General features: G+C 53.3%; 1 long non-coding RNA gene across 1 annotated transcript; it reads right to left on the minus strand.

Moving 5' to 3' along the window:
- Nucleotides 1–2,465: 2,465 nt before the first annotated feature.
- LOC116576973 lies at nucleotides 2,466–9,924 on the minus strand. The gene is made up of 3 exons (XR_004280348.1): nucleotides 9,636–9,924; nucleotides 4,589–4,734; nucleotides 2,466–2,720 (listed from the first exon to the last, which is right to left on the minus strand). It is a non-coding gene; the product is annotated as an uncharacterized LOC116576973 (long non-coding RNA).
- Nucleotides 9,925–10,171: the final 247 nt, after the last annotated feature.

The raw sequence follows: 10,171 nt of genomic DNA on the forward strand, positions 1-10,171 counted from the left end.
CTGAATGCCTCGACAGGTGTCCCAGCATGTCCTTCTCCAGGTTTCTGACATCAGCTCAGTGCCGGGTGGCCTGAGTGGGCAGAAGGCAGCTCATAAGCCTGGTCAGGAGCAGGTGTCCCTGAAGGCCTCCCCTTCCATGGCGAGACTGGCCTTGAATGGCCCACTTGGTTGGTTTCCCTCCCTTCCTTCCTTCCTTCCCTCCGTCTGTCCGTCCGTCCTTCCTTTTTTTTCCTTCCTTCCTTTCTTTCTTCTTTCTTTTCTTTCTTCCTCCCTCCCTGCCTCCCTCCCTTCCTTTCTTTCCTGTAAAGATTTTATCTATTTATTTTTGAGAGAGAGTGTGCACACGCATTGGGAGGAGGGGCAGAAGGAGAAAAAGAATCTCAGGTAAACTCCTTGTTGAGCAGGGATCAACAATCGGGCTTAATGCCAGGCCCGGTCCCATGGTCCCAGGATCAAGACCTGAGCCAAAGGCAGATGGTCGACCAACTGAGCCACCCAGGCGCCCGGTCTCCATCTTCCTCTGGGTTCCATCACCAAATAATTTTCATCGAGAACAGTTTCTCAAACTCGGCACTATTCCGTTGATTTTTGAGTGTTTGTTTTTAAAGATCTAATTCCATTCAATCAAGTTCACTCTGTGGTTCTCTGCATATTCACAAAGGGCATGACCATCACCACGGTTCAATTTCAGAACATCGTTGTTATTCCAAAAGCCCCACCCCGTGCCCATGGGCAGTCACTGATTTACCTTCTGTCTCTACATATCGCCCTCTTCTGGACACTTCATGTACATGGAATCCTACAACAGGTGCCTGTGGTGTTTTTAAGGTTTAACGTTTTCAAGGTTCATTCATGTTGTATTGGGGGCTAATACTTCATTCCTTTTTATGGCTGAGTCATACCCCTGGTAAAGAGTAGACCATGTTGGGTGCCTGGGTGGCTCAGTGGGTTAAAGCCTCTGCCTTCGGCTCAGGTCATGGTCTCAGGGTCCTGGGATCGAGTCCCGCATCGGGCTCTCAGCTCAGCTGGGAGCCTGCTTCGTCCTCTCTCTCTGCCTGCTTCTCTGCCTACTTGTGATCTCTATCAAATAAATACATAAAATCTTAAAAAAAAAAGAGTAGACCATGTTTTGTTTATCCTTTTATCAATTGATGGATATTTGGATGCTTTTTGACTATTGTGACTCTTGCTACTATGAACATTCACGTACATATTTCCGCGTAGACATGTATTTTCACTGCTCTTGGGTATATACCTAGGAGGAGAGTTGCTTGCTCCTATGTTAATTCAATGCTTGGTTTTGTTTAACTCTTGACATTTTGGATGAGGTCATCCCTTACCGTGGAGGACTGTCCTGCGCATTACAGGACGTTTAGCAGACTCTCTCTGCTCTGGACCAAGCAGATGTAAGTAGCACCCTCCCTAAATGCACACCAATGGTGACAGCCCAAATAGCCTCAGACATTCACTAGATGTCCCTTGGGAGGCAAAATGGTCCCTGGCTGAGAACCTCTGGTTTAGAGGGCTCCTTTGGCTTTTTAAGGTAAAGTCAAGTCATGACGCTCATCCTTTGGACTTGGAAAACATTCTCTGTGTCCTTCAAAACTTCCCCTCGCAGCACCCCCATTGCTGAGTTTTCATTTAAATTACCTTGTCCTTCCCACCATGAAACAGATTCCTAAGAACAAAGAACACCACGTGGCTGATTACCAGAGGGGAGGGGGTGGGGGTGGGTGAAACACGTGATGAGGATGAAGCAGCTCCCCTCTGTGAGCCCCGGGCGATACGTGCAAGTGTCGAATCACTGCATGGTGCACGTGAAACTAATAGCACACTGTGTGCTAACTTACTGGGATTCATTTGTTTATTTGGAATTTAAATAAAAACTTCAAAAAATAAATTACCTTGGGTGCCTGGGTGGCTCAGTTGGTTAAGCATCATCTGACTTGTTGAAGACATGGAGAAGACTTCAGAGAAGACTCTGACTTGTTGCTGACTTGTCTTCTCCATCTCCCTCTGCCCTTCCTCCTGTTTGTGCGTGCTCATTCGCTCTCTCTCTCTCAAAAAAATAAGTAAAATCTTCAAAAAAACAAATTACCTTGTCTTTCTCAGAGTCAGAGTCCCCCATACAGAGAGGTGTAGTTTTCCGACGAAATAAACACAACACCAGGCGAAGTGGGTGTGAGGCAAGGTTTATTAAAGGTTCTCTCCGGTGAAGTTTCAGGGCCCAGGTGAAGGGGAGCCGAGAAAGTTGCGCCAGGAGGAGGTGGGCACCCTCGGGCGAGGTTCCGCAACTCTGGAAAGCAGAGTGGGGGAAGTCGCGCCCAAGGCAGGGAGGAGGGGGCTTTTAAGGGGTCTTGGGGAAAGCTCAGGGGTCTTTTGGCAAGTTTCCCTTATTTGGATATCCCACCTGCTCGTCGGGATCCCATTGGTCCACAGGAGCCTGGGGAGGGGGTCTCAGATTCCTGCTCAGGCCTTTGTTCTCCTGTCCGAGCTCAGGTCTTGTGGCGGGAACTTTCGCCATCTTTAGTAGCCCTTCCTGCTAGCCCAACATTCCGACCTTTTGCTTAATATAATGGTGTCAGGGGCGTCGACTGGGTTCTGGCTACTTCCTGCTGACAGGGGGCATCGTCATAGGGGTAGTTGGAAGTGGGCAGGCGAGAGTAGGGCTGGAGGAGGAGTTGATTGACGGATACTCGGGCAAGTTCTTGTAGGCGACCCTGCAAGTACCGGAAAAGACAGGGAGCAACTGAGACTAGAAGGAGGATTATGCATACAGGTCCCGCCAGAGGGAGCAGCCAGGTTACCCAGTTGTAGGGGTCCAGGCCCCAGGAGGATTGGTTAACAAAGTAACAACATTCTTCATTTAAGAATAGGCAGGTCCCTCCTTTTTCGGCAGTCAGAAGATCTAAGGCCCGTCGGTTCTGTAGAGCTAAGGCTGCCGGGCTGGTGACTTGCGTCTGTAGGGCTGTGAGGGAGTCAGTATCCCGTTCCATATCATCATTCAGGGCTTGGGAGAGTTTGTAAGAAAAGTCTATGGAGGTTCCTCTCCCCGCTGTTCCAGTTGCCACCCCTGTGGCTACTCCTGCCCCTGTTATGAATGGGAGGAAGGCAGCCCTCCCCACCCCCACCCCGGTGTTGGGGGAATAGGATGGACAGCAGCTGGGATTCAGAGTAGATGGTGGTAGAAGGAGAGAGTACGATGAATATACAGCCCAGGGAGTCATTAGCGGTCAGGCAGCGATAGATTCCCTGAGGGCACGAGAGAAATATTCCCGGGGGAGTACAATACGGGAGGGAGGAGTTAGTGATGTTGGCAGCTGCAGTGGTAAGGGGGGAGGACACATTAATAATAAGTATGTTTTCCCCAATGCGGCCAATATGAACCGTACTATTTGCGGTCGTGGAGTTGGGGAGTGGCCAACCCATAGGGAGGGGTATCCCTACAATGTTAGAACGTGTTGAAAAAGGGAAACAAATCCAGCAGTCACTGTCACCGTTTTTCAACACATTTTGCCATAGGTTGTAACTAGAGTTCAGGAGGGCCACTGTCAGTTGTTCAGTGGTAGGGGATTTTTGGATGCTACTGAGATTAATGCCCTTATAAACCAGGTCGTTGGAGGGTTGGAGTGGTTTAGTCAGGTCTGTGACTGCTGTTTTAATGTGCTCATGGCTAGCCTGGTCCTGGACACACACCCCCACCCCCACCACCCCCCCGCATCGGAGAGGCCGACCTGACCCAGATAGGTCCAGCAAACTTTTCCAGACCTGGGGTAGATGTTGCAGGGGGCAATACCTCGTTTGGCTGTCACAAGGTCAGAGACCCAATAGGTTTTCTGGTCATACGTACAGGTTGTTGGTTCCTTTCCCCGGTAGCAGGTTGCAGGCATATAAGTAAAGGCTGAAAAGTAGCGAGAAGTACCTGAACCCCTCATGCAGCTAGACTCACATGATTCTGCCTGGCTTGTCTGGATTAGAAGGAATATGAGAAGGGGCCCTAACCAAGCGGAGTTTGGTGGGGCCTGCCATCTGGGAAGTCCAATTAGTCTCTGTGGGTGCCCGTTTGAGATTGTTGATACGTACCCATGCAGAGTGCCCCAACAGTTTCGCAGCAGTTGGAGTGGTAAGGACAACCGTATGAGGCCCAGTCCACTGGGTTTGTAAGGAGTCTGGCCGCAAGCTTTTGAGGAGGACCTGGTCCCCAGGATAGATCTCGTATATCCCATTCGGAAGCATGGTCGCTAGGGGCTGGGATGACAGTGTCGGCGTGAGCCCTTAAGAGAGCTCGGAGGAGAGTGAGGTAAGGTAGGTAGGATAAAAGAGGCAGGGAAATGGCCGGAAGGCTATGATTTCTAAGAAAGGGCCGGCCGTACAGTAATTGGAATGGGCTTAAGCCTGAAGACCCGCGGGGCGTAGCCCGGAGTCTGGTGAGAGCCAGGGGTGGAAGTGTGGGCCAGGAAAGATGGGTCCCTAGGGTTAGTTTGGTGAGTTGGACTTTGAGCAGCCCGTTGGCCTTTTCTACCTTACCCGATGACTGTGGGTGGTACAGGATATGAAGTTCCCAGGTTATGTTGAGGCTCTCAGCTACCTGTTGGGTTACACTGGAGATGAAGGCAGGTCCGTTGTCTGACTGGAGGGTCCGGGGCAATCCAAACCTTGGGATGATGGGCTCGATGAATATTGTAGCCACTACATCCGCTGTTTCCCGAGCCGTGGGGTATGCCTCGATCCAACCTGTGAACGTATCAACCAAGGTTAATAGGTAGCAAAAGGTTTTATGGTGAGGCATGTGAGTGAAGTCCAGTTGCCAGTCTTCCCCTGGCTGATGGCCTCAGAGCTGATGGTTAGGCCCTGGACTGCGGATTCCTCCTTGTGAATTCACAGCCGAACAGGTTTTGCAAGCCCTGTGGACAACTTCAATTACTTTAGATAAGGAAGGATGATAGAACAATGGCTGAAGAAATTGGTGGAGAGCCTTTGGGCCAATATGGAGGGATCGGTGGATGTCAGCAATTAGGGTGTGCGCCAGATTGCCTGGCAGGGCAATCCTGTCCTGGATGTAGATCCACCCCTTATCTCCAGTTTTTCCTCCCCATGCCTGGAGGGCTTGTGTTTCCTCTGTAGAGTAGGAAGGCTGGTGAGGGGTGTTAAGAAAGAGGATAGGAAAAGCAGGGGTATTTAGGGCCGTTTGTCTGGCCACTGAGTCTGCCCTGTTGTTGCCTAGGGAGACCAGATCCCTGGTCATTTGGTGGCCTCAACAGTGGACAATTGCTACCTCAGTGGGCAGACTAAGGGCCTCAAGCAACTTGGCAACGAGGGGCCCAAGGGCAATAGGGGTGCCCTTGATAGTTAGGGACCCCCGTTCTTGCCAAAGAGCAGAGTGTGTGTGAGTTATGAGGTAGGCATATTTAGAGTCAGTGTAAATGGTGACTCGTTGTCCCTTCGACAGGTGTAATGCCCTGGTGAGAGCCACGACTTCAGCCTTCTGGGAAGTGGTTCCGATTGGGAGGGGAGCTGTCTCTGATACCGCATCCATAGTGATCACAGCATAAGCAGCGTGCCTCTGGCCATCTGAGGCCAGGAGGGAGCTGCCATCTACGAAGAGCACGCGGTCAGGGTTGGATAGCGGTTGATCAGAGAGACTGGGATGGAGAGGAGTGAGGTCCTGTATAAGTTGTAGGCAGGAGTGAACAGGTTCCGGGGTGGGTGAGGGTATAGGCAGTAAAGTCGCGGGGTTTAAGCGGGGGGAGGTAGAGAGAGAGATACGCGAGTTTTCTAGGAATAGCAGATGGAATAGCTGGAGCCGAGAAGGAGTCAGATGGGCCAGAGATCGGTGGCTAAGGAGGTCTGTGAGTCGGAGGGGAGAGTAGACCGTGATGGGCTGCCCTAAGGTAAGTTTAAGGGCCTCCTTTGTAAGAGAAGCGGCTGCCGCTAGGGCCCTGAGGTAAGGTTGCCATCTCTGGGCGGTGGCATCCAGTTGCTTGGACAGGTAGGCTATAGCCCTATGCGTAGGCCCCACCTGTTGTGTTAGGAGGCCGGTGGCCGAGCCGGAGCGCTCATCGGTGTAGAGATGGAATGGTTTACAGAGATCAGGTAGGGCTAAAACTGGCCAGGTGGTAAGGCGGTCTCTCAGCTTAAGGAATGACTGGTGGATTGAAGTGGGATCACTCTGGGGATCCTGGGGGGTCTCTTTAGCTGCCTGGTACAGAGGACGGGCCAGGGTAGAGAAATTTGGAATCCAATGTCTAAAGAACCCGACCAACCCAAGAAAAGATAGTATTTCATCCGCCGTTTGGGGAGGTTGGAGTTCTTGGAGGAGTCTTATGCGGTCCCCAGTAAGGGACTTATACCCTGCGGCCAGGGTAGAGAAATTTGGAATCCAATGTCTAAAGAACCCGACCAACCCAAGAAAAGATAGTATTTCATCCGCCGTTTGGGGAGGTTGGAGTTCTTGGAGGAGTCTTATGCGGTCCCCAGTAAGGGACTTAGAAGTGGGAGTCAGAATTATGCCCAGATAGGTAACTGAAGGGGCACACAATTGGGCCTTAGAGGGGGTGACTCGATATCCCTTGGTTATATGGTTTTATGGTGAGGCATAAAACCTCTATAGCCCCTCCCTTGGCCCCCAGGAAATTAAGTAGGGTGGAAGTGTCGTCTTGGGAAACCGAGAGGGAGGGGCTATAGAGGAGGAGGTCATCCACATATTGTAGTAGAGTGCTGGCCTTAAGGGCGTACTGCTGTAAATCTGTAGTCAAGGCCTGGCCGAAAATGTGGGGGCTATCCCTGAACCCCTGGGGTAGGACAGTCCAAGTTAGTTGTCCAGAAACATGTGTGTTGGGATCCTCCCAGGTGAAGGCAAAGAGAAAATAAGAATCAGGGTGCAGGGGGACAGAAAAAGGCGTCTTTTATGTCCAGTACAGTAAAGTGAGAGGTGTTTGGGGGAACGCGAGACAATAGGGTGTAGGGGTTAGGAACAACTGGGTGGAGGGGGACCAAAGCCTCGTTAATAAGCCTAAGGTCTTGTACCAGTCGATAAGCCCCTGAGGGCTTGCGTACTGGGAGGATAGGGGTGTTACAGGGGGAACTGATGGGGATCAGGAGTCCCTGACGTTTAAGCCGTTCTATGATAGGTTTCAGGCCCCAGCGGTGGGCTAAGGAAATAGGAAACTGAGCTCGAGAGGGAAACTTAGAGTTATCCTTAAGCTGTACTTTAACCGGGGTAAGGTGGGAAGCAATGATGGGCTCTGAGATGTCCCACACCTGAGGATCTACAGTAGGTAGGTCATCTGGAGCGGGGGTCGAGGGAGTGGAGAGGTGCAGGGTGAGACGGGCTGAGGTGGCTAGAGGGGAGGAAGGGGAGAGGCAGATAGTTGCCCTCAGTTTCTGGAGAATGTCCCTACCCAGTAGAGGGACCGGGCAGGAAGGAATCACTAGGAACGAGTGGGAGAAGGGGAACCCATCCAGGCTACAGGTGAGGGGAAGGGTCACCCTAGGATTGGAGGAGGTCCCATCGATCCCCATAACAGTAATTTGTGAGGTTCGAGTAAGTCCTGAGTAGGAAGGCAGAACAGAGTAGGTAGCCCCCGTGTCCAGCAAAAAGAGATGGACTTACCCGCTACCTGGAGCGTAACCCTGGGCTCGGCCTGGGTGAGAGGGGTGGCCGAGTCTGGGCTTCGTCAGTCGCCCTCCAATCCAAGCAGTTGAAAGGCCGGACTTACTGTCTCAGGGGGTCCTCCACGTTGAGGCGCCGAAGATACCCCGAGGTTAGGGCAGTCGGATTTCCAGTGGCCCATCAAATGACATTGAGGGCAAGGCCGAGTTGGCGGCTTTGGATTGGGGCACTGGCAAGCCCAATGTCCCTCAGTCCCGCATTTGAAACAGGCCCCTGGGGGGGGTGCGGTTGGTTGCCCCTCTCTGCTGGCTCCTGGAGCCGGCCGGCCGCAGGGCTGCTACCAAGGCTTGGGTCTGCAACTGAACCTTTTGCTGGAGTCTGGCTTGTCGTTTAAGCTCAGCTGCCTCCTCATGGGAATTAAAAACCTTAAATGCCATTTTCACCAAGTCAGAAATGGGGGTCTGAGGGCCCTCCTCAGCCTTCTTTAACTTTCTCCGTATATCCGGCGCCGATTGAGAGATAAAATGAGTAGCCAGTACCGTGGCCCCCGCAGGAGAGGCAGGGTCCAAGCGAGTGTACTGGGTTAAGGCCTCGGTCAATTGGTTAAGAAACATAGCGGGGTTTTTGTCAGGGGCCTGGACAATCTCCCTAATCTTGTCGTAATTAATGGCCTTATTAGAGGCTGCCCGCATGCCGGCTATGAGACATTGGACCATGCGGTCGCGGCACCGGCGGCCGTCATGGCCATCCTGATAATCCCAACCTGGTTCTACAGCTGGGACTGCCTGGGCTCCAACTGGCATGGCAGTATCAGTGAGATGGACCTGATCTGCGTGCTCCTGGGCAGCAGCCTGGATGCGAGCCTGTGTGGTGAGGGTGGTGGTCTGGACCACATGTAAATCATGCCAGGTGAGGTCATAGGCTTGGGCCAGATATTGGAATTCTTTAATATAGTTATCAGAACTGGCCGAAAAGGAGCCCAAACATTTCTCAATTTGGGAAAGGTCCTGTAGAGAGAAGGGCGCATGGACTGGAACAACTCCCTCAGCTCCAGCAACCTCCCTTAGGGGGCAGACTAAGTCAGGGGAAGGTTTCCTAGCCCTAGTGCGGGTGGAGATGGGAGGGGAGGCTGGAGGGGACGTAGGGGAAGGTTCCGGGGGGCCGCATCAGGAGCAGACCCAGGTTTTGGGGGTTGAGGGGACGAGACGGGAGTCGGGGTGGAAGGGGTGGAAGGGGTGGAAGGGACCGAAAGAGGGGTGGTGGGAGCGGGGGGGGGGGGGGGGGGGTTAGGGGGCGTAGGGACAGAGGGGCCTTGGGGTGGGGGATCACGGTAAGGAGGAGGAGGAAGAGGAGCCGGGGCCCCTCTTGTCGGTGGGTGGGTGAAGCTCTCCAGAGGTTCAGAGAGGGGAGAATCAGAGAGGAGAGACGGGGAGGAGAGGTCCGGGTCTTTGGGAGCAGTGGGTGGCAGGGGAGGGGGAGGGGAGCGGGCCAAGAGGACCTGAGAGGTGGAGCAGTGAGAGCAGAGGGAGGGGCGAGAGCGCAGAGTCCAGAAAGCCTGGACATAAGGGACCTCGACCCATTTGCCCTGGCGTTTGCAGAAATTGCCTAGGTCCATGAGAATCTGATAGTCAAATGTGCCTTCCGGAGGCCACTGGGACCGATTGTCTAATTGGCATTGCGGCCAAGCGACGGTACAATAATGTATGAGACGTCGCCTACGCAAGTCCTGGTCCAGTTCCAGGGTCTTAAGATTGGCCAGCAGGCACCCTAGGGGTGTTTTAGAGTCGAATTTGGATTGGGAGGTCCCCATGATTTGTTGCCAGGCAACCCGAGGGCTGGAGGAAGGCGTCCCCTCCTCCACCACTGGGTTGAGGAAAAACTGTGTCGACTGCCGTAGAGGTTGGGACGTCTCCCAGCCTCTCGGAGTCACGGAGGTCACCTGGTGACCGGCGGGGTCCGCCCTGACGCGGCTGCGATTAGGGCAGGGCTTTCCGGAAGGGGGCGCAGAATCGGGGAGACTCACCACGGCTTCAGAAGTGGCGTTCGGAAAGGCAGGTCCGGTCCGGCTAGGGAAAGGAGAGAGTCTCCCCGCTGGGGTGGGGGCTCAATCTCCTTCCCGGGTTTGGGCACCAAATGTAAAGTTTTCCGACGAAATAAACACAACACCAGGCGAAGTGGGTGTAAGGCAAGGTTTATTAAAGGTTCTCTCCAGTGGAGTTTCAGGGCCCAGGTGAAGGGGAGCCGAGAAAGTTGCGCCGGGAGGAGGTGGGCACCCTCTGGCGAGGTTCCGCAACTCTGGAAAGCAGAGTGGGGGAAGTCTTGCCCAAGGCAGGGAGGAGGGGGCTTTTAAGGGGTCTTGGGGAAAGCTCAGGGGTCTTTTGGCAAGTTTCCCTTATTTGGATATCCCGCCTGCTCATCGGGATCCCATTGGTCCACAGGAGCCTGGGGCGGGGGTCTCAGATTCCTGCTTGGGCCTTTGTTCTCCTGTCCGAGCTCAGGTCTTGTGGCGGGAACTTTCGCCATCTTTAGTAGCCCTTCCTGCCAGCCCAACAAGAGGTA

The sequence above is a fragment of the Mustela erminea genome, chromosome 18 (assembly GCF_009829155.1).
Source record: "Mustela erminea isolate mMusErm1 chromosome 18, mMusErm1.Pri, whole genome shotgun sequence".
NCBI lineage: Eukaryota > Metazoa > Chordata > Mammalia > Carnivora > Mustelidae > Mustela > Mustela erminea.